Consider the following 23145-nt stretch of genomic DNA (forward strand, 5'->3'; position numbering starts at 1 on the left):
CACCATACAGGCAGATACACTCTCTAAAGGAAAGTATGTTAACATTTAAGAGACAAAAACCCCTAAATAATCAATGCAATTTAACATTTTAATTAAGATTAATAACATCGTGCAAAAACATATTGCCACAGAAGGTTGAACACAAGAGCAAAGGTAACTTGCAAAAAAACCCAACTGCAGTGTTAGTGTCTAATAAATACCGTAACTGTGTAAGAGACTCCAAGAGATTAAATTTTTCTGTTTGATAACTGATTTTAGTTAGTGTTTGTGTGCTAAAATTGAGAATTACATAAGCCTTTTGAACAACACACCATCCAACCTATCAACGCTAAAACTGTAGAACTCCATGACTTTGTGACTACAATTAGTATCAGGATTCCTTGATGTTTTACTTTATGACATTTAAAGGAACGTATTTAAAGGAATACATCCTATCCTATTTATTACAATCCCTATTAACACTATAAAAAAGAAGTTACCAATAAGCCTGTAAACTAGTATCACTAGTCAGCCGAGATAGTCCCACACACACTCTGGTCAGCTAACCTTCTGAGGCAGAATGAGCTCAAAGACATAGAACAGAAAACAAATGGAGACTAGGGCTCAGGGAAAAAAAACCAAACACATTTAAAAAGTTAATAATAAACCCTGAAGCATAGCACACACATCTAGACATATTGTGCTGCAATAACTGTTAATGAACTAAGCTCAAATAAAGGCCAGCTTACCACGAGCAATTGGGGCTAGACAGTAACAATCTGAAATGTCTCAATAGCTAGGAAAAATATTATATTGGTGTTTGGTCCTTGTAGGTCTGGGGACGGGTTCACCACGTTACCTATGAAAGTGCCCTGTGTAATTCTGAACTTCTGTGGCTGTTGCTGGTTCTCCTACAGCTGCAGCAAAAACACAGCAGAAATTTCTTAAGCTCACAAACTGTACTGAAAGGAGGGATGCACTTAAAAAAAAATTAAATTGCTCCGAAGTGGTGTCTCTTCACCTTACTGACCATCTTCCACATGTTACTCTTGATAGCCTGTATATTTACAAATCTAAACCAAAACTACACAGGAATTGTACCAAGTAGTTTGCAAAGCTGCTCACTGGCTAAGGCAAGCTCACAGCTTCCACCAAGATTACACTTTGCAACTTAGGAAGTTTTCAAACTTACCACTGTCACACCATAAACAAACATTCTATCAAGAACAATCAGATGAAATTATGATGGTCATGCACAAAAAATGTTTGGGGATTTTTAATGTGTGTTCTGTCCATGTTAAACATTCTCAGTTCACTTTCACTGGGTACTGCAGCAACACAAAGAAACACAGAATAGCTGTCAACAGTGACAACATACTTGTAGAAGTCATAATTTACAGCAAAAAAAAAGGTAATTATTTATGTGGATAGGAATACCATGACCCAGTTACTATATAACAAGTACAGTGAAGCACACTACTTTGAGGAAAAATCTCCTTTTCATAGAAATTGCCTAAAACATGCATCTGATTTTTTTTCTTTAACAAACTTAACTAACTGAAACCAGTTTGGAAATTTTCTTCATACTTGAGTAGAGCTCACTCAATACAACTTAATTTTATAGTAAAATAAAAGCAACTGAATTTAAGCTAATTCTGAAAGAGAATATAAACTCAAATGTTTAATGTAGCTCAACTCAATCACTTTAAATTAATTCCTCCTGTTAATTTGCATTAAAAGTCTTAAGTGTTGTGAGGTAGACAAGGATTGAGCAACGCCTTTACTTCTAATTATTTGAGCAAAGTCACACATTTTGAAACGGTTCAGCTGACCACAAATAATACACCTATGAACTAGCTTCCCATTTGTTTTTCCAAGAAACAAGAACAATTCCAAGTTACACCTTATAAATTTCTTATCAGAACTTCCAGTACAAACTTATCAATCACAATAAAAGTGTGTAGAGCACAGAAAACAGAAGATTAGCTATGACATTTTGATATTGAACTGTTGTCAATATAGTAGATTTTACTTTCACCTTAAGGAGCACAGCAGATCATAAACTGTGACACAAAGAGCTGAGAACTGAGGAATGGTGCAAAAAATTTCACTTCCTTTGCGGACTTCTTCGAAAAACACAGAACATGGCCCATCTGTCATGGCTACCTCCTCATCTCACAACAATTCCACAAAGTAGAAGGATGAAAGAGACAAGGCCAAAGAGCTTTCTGAACAGTCCATGAAATGAATGTGATTACCAACCAAACAAGTTATGTTTTGCTGACCTTTTTCCCACATCCAAAATGGATGTTTTTAAATTTAATGTCTTGGTATTCCAGTCTGGTTTTGTTCTGTTCCTTTAGCCCTTTGTTTCACCAGCTGTTTTTACACAATTACCAAGGATGAGGCTGAGTCACATGGTTAGAAAGCTGCAGCTCAGCGGCTCAGACAGGTAGATGTGCAGACACGGCTGCGCACTTACAGAAACCAGGGAGGTAGATGGAAAAATGAGTTCAGATAAATCTAAGCAGTAACTCCAACTGGGATTCCCATCCTGTTACGGAATTTGGCTTCTGCCGATGCAGTGGACAGCACAAAGACAAATAACTAAAAAGCAACAAAGATACACTTTCCAAAATGTTTAGGAACATTTGAAAACAGCATCTAGCCGACTGAAGGCACAATACACACATTTGTTGTATCCTGACCTGCCTTTCTCCTGCTCCAACTGCTTATCATTTAGCTCTGTCCATGATGTATGTATTAATCCCATTATTGCATAAAATATGGTCTGCCCATGCAGATATTTCTCTAAAGGTCTCCTTTTCAATATGCAACACAAAGAACAGCAGAAAACAAGTAATTTTAAATTTGAAAGGACTGCAAGCTGCCATCACGTCTGCAGCTGGACAATGCCTTTCAGTACCAATGAGGTAAACAGTTCACGACAACAAATACCAAAGACACTGAACACACATTTGTTTTCCCTTCTTTGTTCCCCCCACCTCCTTACCCTTTGAGGAAGAAGGAAGGAATAGAGAACTACTACTGTGTTTATGCATCCTGGAGTAATTATCTCACTACATTTTTCCAAAAAAAATCACAGAATATTGAGGGAAGTGACCTCTGGAGATGATCTTGTCCAATCTCCCACTCAAGCAGGGACACCATGATGTCCAGAAAATTGGGGAGGGGGGTGGGAGGGGGATATAAACCCTCCCATTTTTTAAAGAATCAATGTACTCAAATTGACTATGCACTTTATTTTCTTTAGCAGTAATCTTTATTTAAGATGGCACAGAAGTACCTGATTTGCTCTATAGCAAAATAAATCCAAAGACAATTCAACCATCGAGACAACTTCTTTTATTAGACTTAGGAAAAAAAATATTTCCCAAAATCTAAGGCTCTCTGTTCAAAAAGTCAAAGTGTAAACAATCCATTGAGCAACATTATATTAGCGACATTAGTATTTTCAATAATTGCAGAATACTCTGTTTTTGAACTCCTACTCTAGTAGTCATTTTCTCCATTTTCATTTTAAGAGCAAGCAGTGAGAGTTTTAGATTAAAAAGGCCCCAGGGAAAGTAACATTTCTAATCTTGACAGTGACAGTAACAAAGCAAAAACTTCTCCTGAATTTAACATTAGCCTCTATCTTTAGACCAAGTAAGTCACAATTAACCACATAACCATATACCAAGAGTATATACAACTATAAAAGGTTACCACAAGCTAAAAGGACATCAGTAATTCAGAAATTGTACCAAATTGTACAAAGAATTAAGTCTACACTAAACTTTGATTTCCAAAGCTATTCCATATTGTAGTTTTTACTTTTGGCTTTTAATTCTATTCATGCATTACTTTGATGGAATGCAGAAAGTAAGTTACTTGCTTGAAGACAGCTAGCATGTACAGTAAATAGTCAAAAAAAAATCCCTTCTACTGTAAATAAGAATAACAAATAAAAAAACCAAACCCAATACAAACCACCAGAGGCTTTTAAAAAGCATCTTCCAAAAAGAAACGAGTATCTCAACATCTCCAGCTGGAAGGGGCCTTTTAAACAAAATTCAAAATATCTGTAATGACAGAGAGATTTTTTCCTACATGATTAGTGGATACAATGAAGTCTTTTCTACTCTTCTCAATTCACGTATTCATGGAACTGTACAAGACTCAGCTTTCAGCTTTAAGTGATAGTACTCGATATGAGTCACAGGCTTCCCAGTCTTGCTTTGACAAATATGAAGAATTTTGGTTAAACAAGCTTTCTGCAACCAGATGAAGTTGAAAGAGGAACACATCCAAGTATCTGACTTTTCTATTTCCCCAATCAGAGTGTACCTGTAGTTTAGATTTCTCCTTTTGCAGCAACCCTTCTCTTGGATCACCAAATACAATGCCTTTCAACTGCTGAACTAACCATTATTAACACTCAGCATACAGCTGGCCTCAGTGCCTGCAATTCCTACAGCACAGTCTTACCAGTAAAACCAAAATACTGGGAAGTATTTTCAACATTACAAGAACCTGAAGCACTTGATTTTTGCAACAAACAGTGCGCAGAATAGAAGAAAAGGTAGGCAAGTCAAGGCAGTTTACCTTATAAACAACCCTTTGCTACCAATGAAAACTAAGAGTAGTTACTTCCACAGCTGTAGAGGAGAATGGAATTTCTGTAATTCTAACAGCTGTTGAAAAATCTAATGCAAAAAAGCCAAACAAACAAAAATGTATCAATTTATAGCACTATATAAACAAGTAACCAGAATAAAGAAAATTATTGTGTACATACTTTGGGTCATAAAGGTTTCTCCATTATATAAACTCAATTTTAACGCAGACTAAAAAGGATTTCTTAAGTTTTAGAAAGAAAGTATGTGAGAATTTAGAAACTGTATTTCACCTCTGCAAAACTGCCTTCAGGCTAGGAAAGCTGAGAATTCTTATGGGTTGTTTTAAGCGTGCCTCCTGATAACAAAACTAGACTAATACTGCAAGGTTTTCCCTCTCGCACTCGTGTTTCAGAATTGCCAGAAGAATTTACACCAACCAGTGTTTAAACTCATCATCTGAGAATTCCGGCACCCTCCAGAACTCTTGTTTCTCTCCCTGTCTCTGTACACGGAGATAGAGCAAAACAGTTTCATGTGCTGCAGAACCAAGGAGAACTTGTTTTATGCAGTTTCGTATTCATACCAACTTGAACTTCAGCTTTTATCCCTTATCTATCAGTTTATGGATAACTCTTATTTATCAGGTTACAGATATACTACATACAACACACAACATCCCATTCCTAATTCAGAGCTACATGGATGCTGGACAATGTTATAAAGTGAAGTTATGACTGATTTTATTCTGAGACAACATGGCTGGGAAGAACTAATTAAAGCTTATGCCACATTTGGCCAAGACAGCCGTCATGAAGCATGCCACAGCAAACTGTGCCTCTCTTTCAGACACAGCTGACTGGCAGAAAAGTTTCAGAATTTGGTACAACTGTGTTTCTTTCTGTAAGAAATTAAGCTAAGGAACTGCACTCACAGTCTTAAGAAACTTACCTCAATAGATAGGGAAATACTACAGAAAGTGACATATGATAGTCAGCAAGTTGAACAGACTAGCAACTTAACTCAGAGGTGGTTTACCAAATCCATGATTCAATGGAAGAGGGATCATGAAATGCTATTGCAATTTAGTAAGTCATGAAATGAAGGCAACATAACCAGCAGGAACTTAGAATATTAAAGTAATATAACCAAAGTCTCATCTACATACACTTATTTCCAGCTTTACTTCACTGATACAATTGAATCTGCTTGTTCAAACCTAAATTTTACAAATGTAGAAATACTGTCTAGTTTCACACAAATTTTGTAAACCTCAAGAACTGTAAGTATTTAACTTTCTGTAACTGCCAAAATTAAAAGTTTTTCTTCCAATGCATTTTCAAATTATTTCCAATTAATCAAAAAACTTAAGAGGAAGAGAGCACAACAGAATCAGTTTTTACTCAGAAAGTTTTCATCCTTTTTTGACTGCGAGGGACAGAAATTGCATACTGGGGACTATAAATGGTTCTAAAATTTCATTATATTAACACCCACTAAAGAATAATTATATAGCCAAGTATCATAATGCTATTCACTCTATTTACTATGTTCTTGGGATAGGGGAATTCGCAATGTATTTTCTCCTCAGTTAAGGATCACTGAACCTTGTTCGGTAAAGAAGGGAAGATATATCACCATGTCCATCACCATTGTTTATAAGACTGCAGTTTAAGGCGTAGATTAAACTCACGTGGTCCCTGATTTTCGTATAAAACAAGTTTCTCTATCATAAGCAACCCATTCTTTGGCTCCAAGCATATGGACTGAAATCATGGCAAAAGCATGGGCCTCCAAACTGGGCTAGAAAGAACATGGTTCTTTTTTTTAACTATCAATTCATTTGCTACATGATTTTTGGTCTAGGCAAACTCACCTGTTGATGCCTCAATTTTTCTTCAAATTTGTACAGGAATGGGATGGCACATCTGCTAACATACAGAAACAGAACACAAAACTACTCAGCCTCCTTCATTCCTTCCACACTCTTTTCTAAAATTTATCAAACATGGTCATTCACAGAAGCATTCACGAACAAAAGTCCCCTCTGAGTATACATGAAGACAGAGCAAAACTATTCTAGGGTAGAAATGAAACAGTCAATTGCTTTGAAACAAAGAAATGCACTTCAGCAACAGAAATAGTTTTGGTAAAGAGACTGAGTAATACAATACGCATTTAGAAAGCAAGCTTTCCAAAACAGGGTCTTAACTACGGGATTTCTTTGTGAATCACATAGCACATTCAATGCCATTCTCTTATCTCAAAAAAATAGCTCCTATAGCAGCATTGACTACAAATCAACACCATTTCTTTGAAATGTACTCATTTCAAAGAAAAGGAACATGCAGAGCAAGTGCATTTGTTTTTTAAGTGTCCACCTTCAAACGCAGCATCAAATCAGGTTCTTCCTTTCAAACACACCACTTCTTTGGTCCTGCATTATACTTGCAAAATCCTTCAATGGAAACAGCTCAACACTACAAATGTTTGTTTCATTTCCACCTTAAGATACCCAGAAATCTTAATCCTATTAGCACCAGTGGATTTACGTATGAATAGTAAGTTCCAGCTGAACGAAGTGAGGGGGACAAATTAATCTCACCTTTTAGTAGTACCAATGACTCTACCTTCCCAACAGAAAAAACAAAAACCACAAAACCCCAGAAATTTTAGCTATCAATGTAAAAATTCAGTATACATTTAGAAGGCTGCCTGACTAAATTAGATATTAAGTTCCCTTTCAAAGACAGCTACAGTCTAAAACTACCAGTAATTCCATTACTCGAAATACGGCTAAATATACTAGTCCCATATATATAATATTCAGGTTCTTGCAACTTTTGTTATTTACAGACTTTATATTTTCACATCAGAAATTATTAAACAATTTTCACACAGTGTTGTCTTACAAAATAAGAATATCCCTTGATCATGAAGTCCAGACCATTATAATTTACATCACACAATCTACTTCAAATACTTAGTAATTTCATAAACATTTTGCCTTCATCATTCTTACTGGAATGCAATTCCAGTATCTCATTCTTTTGCATTCTAGAGCTTTATATAAATTTCCAGACCGGAATTATTCAGTCAGTTTATGTTCCCTTTTTCTTGCATCCTCTTGTCCGGTAGCTCCTCTCCTTTCCAGATGTGACTCCTTCCAGAAAATTTAGAGCTCATCTGTGTCATCCCCTCTGCAAGCCCCTAAAGACAGGGCTGTAGAACACAAGCAGTGTATACTCTTGACAAATTTAACAGCAGGAGAATCACTTTTAAAAACCCACCAAAAAACCCCAAAACATAGTCCCAAGCTCAGAAATGGAACAAGAGAGAAAAAAGGCTTGGGAATTGAGGCATGAATAGGTCAAATATTAAGAGTACCACTTGTAAACACTCCAAGCTAGTCGGACATGAGCCAGCTGTAGCCCAAAAGTCATGTAAACAAATTAGTTCTAATTAGTTTTAATTAGTTTAGCTGCACTGTAGCTTATGCTGAGAGCCCTCTGTTGCAAAAATAATTTTTCGCATAAATTTTTCCAACCTTCTTATTATCCTCTACACTTGATGCTTTCTGGTTATTCTCCTGAGCCCAAAAGAATCACACACCAATACATTGTCAATGCATGTATTCTGATACTTGAATATTTCTACAAAGACATATCTTTCCTGACAGATTAAAAAAACTGCATACGCTTTTTAATAGTCTCATTTTACTGATGACTAAGTATTTTGTAATAACATTAGTATACAGAGATCTTATGCTTCCTCTGACATACAACGCTGAAATGCTGTCTGTTTTCAGCATAAATTCTAGTAATGAATCTTTAAATGTACCAACACTTCGCACTTGAATTTTACCCTACTTTTATTTCTGCTGCTCTCAAGGTCATCAAATATTTCCTGACAGGTATTCCCAACCTTCCATATGCTGAGGATAGACAGCAACTTTATATCCACAAGTGATAACTTCTTTTTTTATTCATGGCTTTTTAACAAGTCATTATTTTATAAAGCTTGTGGATTCATATTCCAGAACTCTTATTTCCTAATAACTACCTTTTAATGCCTAACACTGCTGTACATTTCAATGCATTCCTTCTTGCACTAACCTACAAAATTAAATTCTCAACTAGCATATAACTTTTCAGTAGCTAAAATAAAGTACGTTCTTTAGAAAACATTAGATTACATTCTTTAAATATCACTACTGTGAAAGAACATTGAGTTGAAGATATAACAGTAGTCTCCACCTACAAAAAAGGTACATCCATAGGAACTGGAAATAAAAAATAAAAATATTAGGAAGAAACTGAGCTTCTAATTATGATTGCTTTGAGTAACACCCATCAGGAAACACCTCTAGGTAAATTACTTTAGTACAATGATTCCCACTGTTTCTTTCATCATTTAAACATAGAATTTCAAAAACTGGATATGCAATTACAGTAAATCAGATCTCGAAATTTGAAATTACATTTTAATTAGATAAACATCTTAATCTAACTGAAACGTCTAATTCCATCAGATCCATAAGAGGTACCATATAACTTATCCTAGACAGGCGAGTAACCTCCAAATGTTGTGCTTAAATGAAACTTTGTATTCACTCTTGGATTATCTTGAATACATCATCCAAGTAAGACTGAACTGGACCAGTATTTTAACAAAGCTTTCTCTCAATAACTCCTGTTGCTACCAAGTGTAGACAATGATTCTAAACAGAAGCTGGCACAAAATCAGCCTCTTTACTGTTACAGGGGCATCTGGACCAACCCTTTGCTCAAAGGAAGAGCAATCTCAAAGTTATGTCAGGTTACTAAGGGCCATCCCAGTCAAAATCTGAATTCTTTCAAGAATGGAGACTCACTGTGCATTTTTCCAGTTAAACCCAGTCAGCATTTCCCTTATTGCAAGAGCAGCTGTTGCTTCTTTTGTTTTGCACCTCAGAGGAGTCTGCCTCGCCTTCTACAAAAATGGTCATTATCAGCCAGCTAAAGACAGCATTTCAATCCCTCTCTTAGCTTTCACTTCACCACAGCAACCAAACCTCAAATTCTCCTTCTAAATTTCATGCTTCAGCCCCATATCATCTCAGTAGCCCTCTGTCACACTTGCTACGCTTTATCATGGGATTTTTTTTTGTTATCTGTGTCATTTACATTCTGTTTTCAGACTGATTTTGTCTTCATGCCCCACAGCATAATTCATTGTTACAACTGTCATCATGGCATTTTGAGTCCACCTTTTTGTCTTCTATCTTCAACCAGCTTCCATATCTACCCCACAATGTTACAGCTGCAAGATTTTGCAGTTTCTCCCGTATCACTTACATGCTTTGTCTCACACCACATTTCATGCCACCTCCTCCACACTGTCAATAAGGCCAGCCTCCTCTATCATTTGCTCCTTTCATACTAACAGTCAAATGTTTTGAATGCTTTGTTCTGTCTTCTGTACACAAAGTATATTTCCTAGATACATCACAAGTCCTTTGTGTTCTCCACCCTGATATCTTTTTCGAACAATATTCTCCTTAAAAAGCACAGAACACTTGCTGATTATCCTGAAAAAGGTACAACTTGTATACACTAAGGTGCTGGTTTCAGCTGGGGTAGAGTTAACCACGACAACTATTTACATAAACTTGTAAATGTAACTGTATTTACCTACTTTATTTACCCACAAATTACCCCATCTTTCCTGAGAGTGAGAAGTTATTGTAACTTTTGGTTTAGAAGGCAGCTGTACAGCTGAGGTAATGAGCTACTCTTTCACCACTTTTGAAAAACTACTTATTTCATGTATGGACTTGATTGTTTTCCTGACAAATTGCAGAATGAGTTTATATTGCCAATATTCCAGCTTAGGTCTCTTCTTCAGGCTGCTGTGCACCAGCTGAGCTATGGTCATTGCTGACTTCCTGCAGCTTTGCAAAAAAAATATAGCAAAAGTGCAAACAAGCCTCTGTCAATATACAAAAAACATTATGCTATCGTATTTTGACAACGGAAGTTTAGGCCCAGAAAACATGTGTTTTCTACATCAGGAAGATTTCTGTTTCATTTACTTTTGCATTAGTATGGCAATTTTATAAAAAGTTTGTATTATAGGTTTAGATTAAAAACATGGAAGCAGGAATCTGAATCACTTCAGAATTATTCATATATTTAAAATTTAGACTGTTCACAATCGAAAAGAATTTAAACAGTTTACTGTATTGTTTACATAAACAGAAAAAATGGAGCAAGAAATAACATGATCAGTTGACAAAAGTTAGTCCCATGGCCTTCTGTAAATTAACACATCAAGAAACAGGAAGAGTAAATAGAAATTAACACACAAAACAGTAAATGCAGGACAACCTGAGAATGGGAGATGCTGAGTGAGAGTAGTAGCACTAAAGGTGCTGACATAAAGCAGAGGATAAAGTTCCAAGTAACAGCTGAATTGACTGCCACCGAAAGCTACTGTTCTCACAGCACTGTCTCCGATTCATTATTCATTTCAATGAGAAAAGACAATATAGTACACAAACAGGAGGGTAAGAATGAGATGACCTAACCTTAACCTGAAAGGGGGTACTCAAAAAAAGTCTGTATTTTAATTTTCTAATTCAATTAAGAGCTGGATTGAGAAATAGTAGAAAGACACTAACCATTTCTTTATCTCCCTTTGCCTCTTTCTGTATATTTCCAACCTCTAAAGAAAAAACAAGTGTACCTCCTTTCCTACTATTGTTGTAACCTGCAACTCCTCAAAATGTTGTTTTGCAAAAATATTTTCTCAAAATCAACTATTTTACTTCTTACTGCTTTCCATTTCTCTCAGTTGTATTCACTAGCCAGGTTTCCTTCCATGCTGTCCCCACTGCTTCATGCAAAGATCAAGAGAAATATTTACTACATAAACACCAAGAAAAACTAGGATTAATCCTGCTCCTTTTGCTACCTCATGACAGGACACCAGCAGTATAGTACATCAATGTCAGTGTCAGTGGAAGCACGGATGAGAAAAGGAGATAATGTTTGAGAGCACTGATACACTGAATTCTTCTGTCCTATCTATCAATATTTCCAAATTCTTACATATTATAGAGTAATAATTCAAACCTGAGATGTATACCTCAAATATATAGGGGCAAATATATAGGGGCAAAAAACTACAAAGAAAAACAAAAACAAAGAACCTCCCCAAATAAAGAAACGAAACCCACACAAAGAGAGAAACATCATGGGAACTTTACCATCAGTGAGGAAAATTACTCTGATGAAAGGCCTCTCACCTCCAACTACTCCAGAGACTATGCAGTGATCCAAAGCAGGTAATTTCTGTTTCACCTGTTTCGACCATCTTATTGATAGTTAGTTGGTCTATAGGGGGAAATTGGTCACTTTAAATACTCACACCCCAATGTTCTGCAACTGTCAAACACCCTGACTGTCCCCACATACCTGACAACATATATGTATTTATATACATATAATAACACCACATACTATATCCAAATTAAAATGAAGACATATAATCACTAAAATACACCCAGGTCACTGAAGAATTTCTACCACATTGTCTGGCAGAATCCATGAAACTTTACCTTACACTGGTTGCAGCGCAGCAGCATAACAACCCTGGCAACATCTGGCCATTTTCACTGGTACTACTTTAGAGAAAAACACCTAGGACTGAACCAAGTTACTACTACTGTAGACTGGAATATCAGCAAAATGATCATGACTTCTATTTTTATACTGTAGAAGAATTACCCATGCTGCTCTCTGGAGAATCAAACTCAAACTCCACCTGATACTTCACTGGCCAAGTAAACCCTAACAGTTCATTTGAAGGTGGTTTTGGTCTACTGAATAAACTGACTGAAAACAACTCATGGTTGAGGTCTGCAACTTCTATGTATATATGGAGATATTTAACCCATCATGCAAGACTGTGTATACGAATATATGGCATAGTTTTAATTTAATCCTCACTGTTCACTGAAAATGGCTCATTTTATACAGGTTCTTATTTCAAATATAAAGGGCAAGCTCTTCTGTAACTTGAATTCTATTCTGTGCCTGACCTCCAAATCCAAATTAAGAATACAGGCCTTCTAAAGCATTAACATCTTCTGTGTAAAACCTCAGCAATATTTTGGCACCAACTCCAACACTGTCAAGTAATCCTCTTCAAAAAGCTTAATGACCCAAGATGATTCATGACTCACAAACAACAGCAGTAGTAAATACTAGAAATTAAGTAGTACTTCAGTGAAGGGGCAAGTAAAGCCTGGGATTCAGCAGCAATATTTCTTGGGAATATTTATGGATCCTGCAGATGTGTTCACTGGCCTGTAAAGGAGCAGAAAGTTATCTTGAGTTTTAAAGGGTGGTAGGCAGAGATGCCTAATCAATACAAGATGTGGTGAACAGGGAGAAGCATTTGACCCCTAAACTGCATGTAGGTATTTCCAGCTCTTAACATAAGACTTTTTTAAACATATAACCTTACACAGGAATTCAGTGAAACCTATTTAGCATACAGAAAATCCAAAGTTAAATGCAAAATATATGGTTAAGGCAAGGCCTAACCAACAGAATGTAATAACACATTCTTCAAAATATCAGTTCACATGTCAAAACAGTGTATAACTATTCTAGCGGTTAACTTCAAAAATATTTTCTTCTTGTCAACATTTCTGCTACAATGCAACCAAGATCTCTCAAGCAGTAGTTAGAAAAGGTGCTTCTTAACAATTGTTTCTTAATAATTTAATTAACAATTAATTAATCTTTCACGCAATTTCAAGTATCAATAGGCACAAGCTGTGTAAGCTGTGGAATGGCTGAACTCAATGATCTACAGTTGGTCTTCATCTAAGACATCTTTTCCAACCAACACAATTCTGTGATTCTAAGCTGGGTATGACACCTGACCAGCCAGACCCTCTGCTGAAGGTACTGGAAAATTTAAAAGTTGCAAAGCTTTTAAAAATATTTTTTTTCCTTTTTTAGTCATACCACCTTCTACATCATTTTACCATGTTTTGCACACTCTTCAAGCTAAGAACTTGAAAAGCTAAGAAATTAAACTCAGAGATAACTTCAAGTACAGAGAAGAGTGATTACACCATTAATATTAACATATGGTCTCATAGTATGTCTCTCACTGGTTTAATATGTTCAGTTGGATAGACAAATCCTTATGAAAAATAATAAACTAATTTCCAACACAGTAATGCAAGTCTTCCATTGTTTCAGAAAATAGACTGAAAGGCAACTGACATAATCGTACTGAAATAATCAAATATTCTGAAAGGCTGTTTTTTAGGAATCAATACATTTTTTGTTAAGAGTCACAGTTTGACTGCCTGGGGCTTTTTCTGCCTGGTACTCAAACTGGTGTTCAAATTACACATTTGTTAGTTCTCTTTGTATTATACACAGACACACACTCAGATAATACAAGCAAGATTAATGATATCAAGCCAATCATAAAAATTTCTGGCCAGTAACACTTACCAGTAACAGGACCTAAATTATGAATCTTTTTTAGTTTGAGTAAACTAAAGCTGTAGTTACAAGGGTGGCTGGACAAGCAATATCAAAATGAGGGCTAAAAGAAGAACCACTGTGAAACTAGAAAATTATTAGAGGATTTCAGATTTTGTTAGTCACAGTTAAACTCCTGCATATGACAATCTATTTGGTAACATGTTTTAAAACAAATGTAAAACTCTGTATTTTCCACCTCGAACACAAAACATGGGAAGGAAAAGATATATAAACCGGAAAGGACTCTCAGTCAATATGTAATGACTGCATGCAACGGTATTACCACAGATATTTAATCTTTTTTAAAGACTGTCCTTTTAACAGATTCAAACAAAATTGCAGTGTTAAGGAGGCTCTTACCACAAAAGGTAAATAAAACTTGATAGTGAGGTTTCATTCACCAATTTTGAATAAAAGCATTTTTCCTTTTTTTTCCAGTTTTGGACAGTCAGAAGATCAGAGCCGTGTACATCCACTACTTCTCACTACAACTCAACAGTTCTGAATAAACTAGTTTAATAGACTCATTTAAAGTCAGTAATTGCAAAGCTTCTGCACTATCTATTGTGGAAAAAAGTATCACTGTTCAGATAAACAAAGTACCTATTCTATAATTTAGGATAGGGTGTGCACTGACTAGGCATGGTCACTCCCAACAAACCTCCTTGCTCTAAAAAGAGAGGCTTAATTTTGCATCATCCATAAAAGCTTGGATTAATAATCTTTATGCTTCCCCAGTACTATACTGTCAAACTCATATAACTAAACCACCAATTTTATAGTACAGGAGTAAATTCAGCTAAATGTCATTGACTACCATAGTTTACCTAGCTGGTCTTAATATAATCATTGCACCCAGAGTATTTTTTTTTAGCTTAGGGAAATTTAAATGTAGCACACTCAAAACTGGGGAGCTGAATAAGCAAAGTTGTTCATATTATAATTGTCCTGTCATATGAACTTGACAAAAAAAAATATAGCAGGCAGAGTTAAGGATGAGAGATAAACTGAACCGCAGACATCTTAACTCTCTGTGTCTTGTACTTTCCAAGAATAGATCTGGTAAACAGGCAATAGTCTTTTGGAAAAAAAAAATAAAGGAAAAAGAAAGGAAAAAAAATCATGCTAGTGACAAGGCAACTGAACCCTCTCCCTAAGTCCTTGGCATCTCCTGTAATATCTTAATAAACCTACCTATTTAACAAAAATTTTAAATACTCTATGAGTTCAGAGCAGTCTAAGGTTCTCTGAAGTGGTCTGTGATAGGTTCTAGAAAATAACTGGAAAAACAAGAAGCATACAAGACTGGAAGATATCTTACAGCTACTAACTTACATATGTACAGAAACAGAAATAATTTAATGGCCAGAAGTTTTAGGACATTATTCAGATCACATTACAGCATATGAGACCCCTATAAATAAAGTACAGGGGGGAGACACTGGACATTGGTGAAAATCCCACTTCCCTCACCTTCAGTGGGTAGAGAGAAAATATTTATGCCCTTCCCAAACACCTATCCATTTAACTCAATGAGAATTTTTAAAATTAGAATGCTTCGCTGAGCACTGTCATATGTCAAAGTGGACACATCTTAGAAATAGACTTTAATTTAAAATAACAGAACTTAGTTGTTTCAACTTTATAACATTGCAGTACTTCTAAAATAAAACAATTACATTCTACAATTGCAGGTCTAGTACACTTTGATTTGAATTTTCCCCACAAATATCACTATGTTGTTTTCAAAAGTCAGATTAAGGATTTTTACTGATGCAAGATTTCCAAAAAACAGAGATGCTATACAGTGTTCCTATTTTGCTTCGGAGCAGAGTATCATCAAAAACTGTACATTCCATACGGAAAGTCCTCACTAGATCATATAACCACTACAACTTAATATAAGAAAGAAAACAAGACAACACATTCATACATGTAAATCCATTTTACCCCAAAAGCAAAGAAAATAAAAGATACAGGCAGAATTATCTATTATATTGAAATGTGTAAGTTGTTAGTATCTTCCAACCAGCCAAAACATTTCTCAGGATCTATTTTAGCAACATATTTTGAAAGTCAGTATTCCTGATTATAAAATCATTTATAAGTACTTCTAATCAAGCACTGCAATACCATAAAACAAACAATGAAATTCATTGCAAATCAACAACAAATGCTCCCTCAGAAATCAAGTTTTCTCCCACAAACCTACCCAACTTACTGACGTCAAAATACTTCTCTTTATATTTTGCAAGGCGAGAAAGGGACTATCTAGTTCATGTCACATACTTGCAAAGCTCTGGCCTCATTCATACATCACCCAACCAGTATCTTCTGTCAATGCTCCAAAGTAAAACAGGACAAGAAAGATTTTTATTTCCCTGTACCCCCCGAGCAGTCTTTCATGATGTGGCTTCTTCACTGGCTTATGAGAGCTAGTGATTAAATAGCCAATTTCAAAATTGTGGGGGACGGTGGGAAAACAAAGAGATGAGCAAGCCCTTAATAATGAAAAACAACTACACTTTTCTAAAAAGTAGATATTTAAACTGGCATCAGAGAAATGCAGAAACCTAATTCTCAGTGTAAGAGCAGCTTGGTTTAGGTTTAGCTAAGCCTGTTTTCAACTTCACTTACTAAAGTATTCACATGGCCTTTCCAGCAAGTATATTCTAATTATGTCACATATACAAACTCTAACATACAAAAGTAAGGAGTTAATGAAATTGACAAATAAAAAACACACCAAAACCCCATTAATATGTGAAAGAAAAAAGTGCTCTTAGCAATACTTGTTCAAAGAAATTACTGGTAAAACCTGAGAGAGGATAAATGCATTGCTACTGCTTCTTTACTCATTAATGTACAGCACATATTTTTTCCATATTTATATAAATAAGTCACACCTTCCAATATGAGGAAGTTGGTCATTAATTAATGATCAAAACTGCAAAATCTGCATTTTTCCATGTGTGAACTTTATTTCTATGAGTTGTAGATACCATTTAATTGATCAAATAAAAATCCATGTGCATCCTGTATCTAAATCTAAATTCTAAACAGATGAGCTAATGTAAAAGAAGTATGTCTTAGGCCAGGGACACAGTTCCAAGTTCCTGGCTGCACTGCCAAGTGGACTATGTTATGGGCACATGGGGAAGGCCCAAGAACTCCTTCATGAAGGTTAAATTAGTCCTCACATGGTCACACCACAAAAGTCAACACTGAATCCTTCCATCCCTGACAACCCACAGATGTTCTTTATCTGTTATGTACTTTATTCTCCAGGTACTTAATTCTAAATGACAACCATCTCTTCTTAAAGGTTTGAACCTCACTACTGTGGAAGAGAAGGCTAATTATAGCTCTCAATTTCACTGAGGCTTTAATACAAAACTTTTGACTAGAATTTAGACAGCATTATTGTTCCAGCTGTTGCTAAGGTAAAGGTGAACCATGGCCCATGTGCTACAGATACCGGATAATCATAATTGACCATGCAGATCATCAAATTAATGAATAAACTGAAGACTAGATTAGTGAGTCATGCTTAATTTTTTAATAGAATTTATACAATTGGATGCTGAGCACTTTATTTTCATAATCTGTTGAACCACAATAACTTGCAATTACATTTTCCCTTTTTCTAGGAAGGGAGAGGATTTTAAAATAACGTAAGTTACATTTGAAGTGTCACAAAGAATCACAGAATATTCTGAGTTGGATCATCATCCAGCTCATAAATGATTGGCCCATATAGGGAACAAATCTCCAGCCTTGGTGTTACTAGTAGTACGCTTGAACCAACTGAGCTAAATTTTACCTATCTTGAAAAAAATATTAAAACCTCACAAAATTGAATTATTATCATTGTATCTTCTACTTACTTTAAAACTAAACATTTTAAAATATCCTAAAATAAATGTGCTATGCTTTTCAGTTCACTCTCTCGTAAGACAAATACAGTTACAGTTGTTTGCCAATCATAAATCACTGATGAATGAAGATAAGTATGTACAAAGTAAGATGTAAACCATAGCACTGCTAGAAATATATACCTGTAGGGCAGTACCTTTGAGGGAAGACTAAAGCTGATCTTTGCAGTCTTTCCTGAGATGCAGTTAATAACACCCACCTTTTAGAACAATGGCTCAATCTTTCTGCTATGAAACATTAACATTGTTTCACAAGTCACAAGCTCATTTTGGAGTTTTTTCTCAATTCTCTGCAGCTTTGCTGCAATCCACATGTTCTTTTTCCAAACTGAAAGTTATTTTAGCACAAAGCAGACACAGAAGCGACACATCTTTTTGGGAATATTCTAACAATTCAGAAGCATCAAAAATTAAGGATGATACCCTTCTAGTTTCACTCACATGCCATCTGAAGAGAAACCAGAAGCATCTGAAATGGATCAGGTATCAAATACCTTAGATTTGCATCAAAACTGACATATACATGCTGAAGTAGGAATAAGGAGTAGCTAATACTATTTCATCCCTATTTTGGATGCCAAGGCACCTATACACGCAGGCACACTAACCACTGGTAGCCACTTGTCCAGGCCATAAAACTACTGAGTTTTTGTCCTGTTTCTCAACAGAATAATTACTAACTTACCAATCTCTGTGATTAAACACACAACTGAGAGAACAGTGCCTTAGCAGCAAGGTAAAGATCTGTTCTTGTGTGAACAGGTTGTTTACGTCCAGAAAAAAATAAACCCTTCACGTTAAACTCACAGGATATGATCCTGGGACACAACTCAATTCATAATCCTTTTTTTCTCTTTAACAGTTGCCATGGGAGACCATAATTTAGAGTCTGCAGAACCACAAGCGGCCTTCCCAGGCCAAATGTTTGACATCATTGTCTGCATGCTTTGGCATACATGATAATACTTGTGTCTGAGACACAAATTTATACTGACAGTAGTATTCTGTATAGTACTAAACTGCTATCTCACATAATCCAACATTCACTTACTTTTGTGTCTTCCAGGTTCATATTACAAGGAACTTGAGCTCCCCCCACTGCTAATTATTCCTACTGTTTACTCACAACAAACATCCTCTTCTACATTTTCTAAGACACTGACTGTCAAGGAGGTACTTCTTATTTCTAAAAGATTTTAAGGTGAATTCTCAAAGACAACTCTGCTTTTTCATTGGGCAAGTATCTGAGTTATTACCAAGCAAACACATAAGTATTTTACACAGGTGTTTATAAAAAAATCCTCAAAACTTTCAAGTTATCTGACGCTAATTAACACACCACTGATAAATGTGTTAGTAAGCTAAATGAGTGCTGAATTTTTAAACTATGTTCAGAAAGTTATTGCAAAGTTATTGCAAAGCAATCACAAGTGGGAGCCCAGCACTACATTTCAGCAATTAGCACACCAGACCACAACCCACTCTCAACCCATTCCCCCAAAATACAAACCTTAACTTACAAAGATCCAGGAAACAAGGATTACGAAAAAACCAAATTAACCACGGAACAATACTAAGTAACTACATCAGGATCATAAAGCTACTGTTAGCCTTAATCGGGTAAATCTAGCCCAAAAATTATTAGGTATTATTTAAAGAAAAAAAGAGCTATTTTGTCTTGTGTGGACCCACTATGTACTACTATAATCATTGAGTTCATTAAATAAATATTTTATTGTATGTGAATACTCTAACATTAAGGTCCTTGTTATTTCTTATTTTAGGAAGCAAATGTGTTGACATCAATTTTAAGTAATCATACATGTGTAAACCCACTGAAAGTAATCCATTTGCAAATGTATCATTTCAAAGCATTATTAATGAACCTGCATGTAGCTTTATTAACAGAATATTTATTCATCATAATCACGCACATGAAACTAAACTGAATTCTTCCTATCAAGGTGAATGTCATTTTGCAAATAAAACTTCTAAGTTCTGTACAGTAAATTTAATGTCTTTGGTAACTGAGGCTATTTCTATAGGGTCACCTTTAAAACTAAAGTTTGTCGATTTTCTAACTTTTATTTGATTCATTACAAAATAGTATAAGCACGTAAGCATCATCATAAAACTGATGTTTCTGTTCTTGTTTAAAATAATTATCTGCTACATCTATAACAAGCTTTATGATATCATCTATCCAAATTTCAAAATTTGTGTATTTTACAATGACGATTTCACCCATTTTGTTTGTCCTTCCCAAAACACGTGGTCCAATTTACACCTGTATCAATAATCAGGTGCAGCTAGTAGCCTTTAAGTGTTTTTGTTTCAGACAAATACTGTTCTCTCCCAAATTTTACATAGGGTTACATGGAGTGTCAGCCACACTCAGGCAAGCTGATTAGCCCAAGTAGATTACACTCTCTAGTTAACTGTGCATCAGCTGACTTTCAGTAACTGTACATAATGCCCATGAAAAATGCAAATTAATCTAACCTTCCTTAACCAACAATGCAACAGGTTTAAAATAACCCAAGTTATGTGCAATTGCCACATGCTACATATGCACAATTGAATGTTCACTGTAACTGAGCATGCAATAACTTCAAATTATCAGGACTTGTGTTGAATTCTCAGAAGTCCACCTACAGAACTTTTTATAAGACATTACTGACTAATTGTTTATCAAGATATGATTAGGAACTTGCTTAATTTCATGACATCATATGTCTACTTTGAGTCTAGAAAAAAGATTTGTCAGGAATAAACACAAACATTTACAAAACAAGAGAGAATTTCTATTCTGAAGTCCACTAATTCAATACAAGCATTTAATATGCCACTAAATTAAATAAATGGTTCTCATTATTCTTTCTCCAGGTTGCAGGCTAAAATTATAGTATGATGTGAAAACTGAGAATGTTTACTTTACAAGAATGATGACTTGTTCATGTAATGATATTTAGCGAATTATAGACAAACCAGTCTTTAAATGGTACCATTTTTATTGCAATTCCTCAAATATTTTAATTATATTTTCCATGGTAAAAATAATTATCTATTTTTGCAAACAACATGACTAAATTTTACATCATGCTAGATAGAATGCCAGCAGGAATTACTCCAGTGAGTAAATATGCAGAGTCATAACTTTAAATAATCTTTTATAATAGTGACTGTAGAGTGCACAGCGTGCTCCTACAACTCTCTAAGCCATTAGTTGCCTAACTTATCACCAGAAAAGTTCACCTACAACCTTGCTTCAGTGTATGTCAGAACTAAGCAGCTCAACACCTGTTTTACATGTAAGCCTGGGCAAGATCTTCAGAGTAGGAAAGCCCAGTCATACAGATGCTTTGAACATACCTAACATACAAAACTGATTACTTGGCACTATGTACTAGCCACTGCCTCCAACACTTCACTCAAAATCTCAGGAGCACAGAGATAGAACACTTGCTCGAGGTATCAGATACAGATTCGGAAATCCTCCTCAGCAGCAGGACACTCAAACATGCCTTTGTCACTATCTCTTAGGGTCTTTAACTGGCTCTATACTTCATGGGGTATATCCATGAAGTATAGAGGCAGTTGAAAAATCCTCCTGTTGAAATAGTACTACATCACAGTGCAAAGAAAATTAATTAGAACAGGGAAAAAAAGTGAAGAAGATAATATGATTTTCAAACAAAGTGATTTAAACTGAATTCCAGGATGTAAAAATCTCTCCAATGTTGACTAACCAATATGGATCCCTCACTTAGCACCACAGGAGCTGAGTTCCATTTTGCACTCTCACACATCTCAAACTTTTGACTGACATTCTAGGGCTGATCGTTTCAACAGCAATATCACAACAAAGTCCCTTTTTGATCTCACTCCAATTCCTTTTTATGATGTAGAAATCAAGATTGAAAATTTTACTTATTGCACTGTAACAGCTATTTTAAAAGACAATGCTTAAAAATGTATCACACTAAATGCAGAGCTGTATAAAAAACTCTCAAAAATGTTAAGAGGTATGACTTTAAAAACATCCTCTAAAACAGAGCACTCAGCACTAAAAAGTTGGTATCAAACTACAACATTACTTTTTCTGAGTATCAACTCATAGGTTCCTAGACTTTTACAGGAAATCCCACACCCCTAGGCTGAAAGTCTTTGCAAAGTCAATCAAAAGTTAATAAATGTCCCTTGCCTCCAAGAATTCCAACACAGTCCTTGGATTATGTAATTGTGTAACACTTCCCTGATACCCCCAGGCCCAATCTTCCTTCAGCTTACAGGTGTGATCTGCTCTGGAAATGAATCAGCAGCTATTCATAAGGCTGTAAGGTCTGTTGTACACATGACACTTCAGCTCCAAGTAAACACAAAGAAAATATGAAGGGAAAGATGCTTCAGATCAGATAGCAGGAAACAGAAAAATGCCACTCTTGGGAATCTCATTCTATTTTTATTACCAATGGTAAATATTTCTGTGTTCCTTTCATCCTGCGGGCTCCAAAGCCTAATTTGAACAAGCACTGATTAGTCATATTTGTAACCAAAATTAACAAGATTTGTTCTACTATTATCATACAAATCATGATGCAAAGAAAAAAGCAAGTTAATTTAAAATTAAGGCTGTACACTTGTTCCAGTTAGACTTCCGAAGTTAATAAAGACCAAGTTCTGCATCTCAGTACTCAACTTGCATGATCATATACTACCCTCAAAAACATTTAAAAATAAGCATTTGTGGAGCGTTATAAGATTCCAATACAGACCACAGAAAAGCCTATGAGGAAATTAAGACTTCTGTCTCTGGAGCAGGGCTTCATGACATGAATCAATTCAGGTAAAAGGCTATACACCGAACACCAAAGAGAAATCAAGATGTTTAATCATAAAAGACAGGACTGCAAGCAATTTCAAGAGTTTATCCCTTTCCCCAAGGCAGAATCAACAATATCTAAGGCAAATAGTAGGAGATGTCCACATACCCGTTGTATTAAAAAAAAAAAAAATTATAAAACACAATCCAACTTACTTTACACAGTCAGTGAAATA

At 35.5% G+C, this 23145-nt stretch overlaps 1 protein-coding gene across 6 annotated transcripts in view; it reads right to left on the reverse strand.

Annotated features, from left to right (window-relative positions):
* The window catches only part of NIPBL (NIPBL cohesin loading factor), a 136395-nt gene that overhangs the window by 104542 nt on the left and 8708 nt on the right, over positions 1-23145 (reverse strand). The window contains exon 2 of one of the 6 annotated variants that reach the window (XM_048292357.1): positions 6475-6526. The exons of 4 other annotated variants lie outside the window; for them this stretch is intronic. The gene's annotated coding sequence lies outside the window, so the exon portion shown is untranslated. Of the gene's footprint in view, positions 1-6474; positions 6530-23145 lie in introns of all 6 variants that reach the window. One more of the 6 variants, XM_048292358.1, reaches the window with a different exon arrangement.

The sequence above is a fragment of the Corvus hawaiiensis genome, chromosome Z, assembly GCF_020740725.1.
Source record: "Corvus hawaiiensis isolate bCorHaw1 chromosome Z, bCorHaw1.pri.cur, whole genome shotgun sequence".
Taxonomy (NCBI): domain Eukaryota; kingdom Metazoa; phylum Chordata; class Aves; order Passeriformes; family Corvidae; genus Corvus; species Corvus hawaiiensis.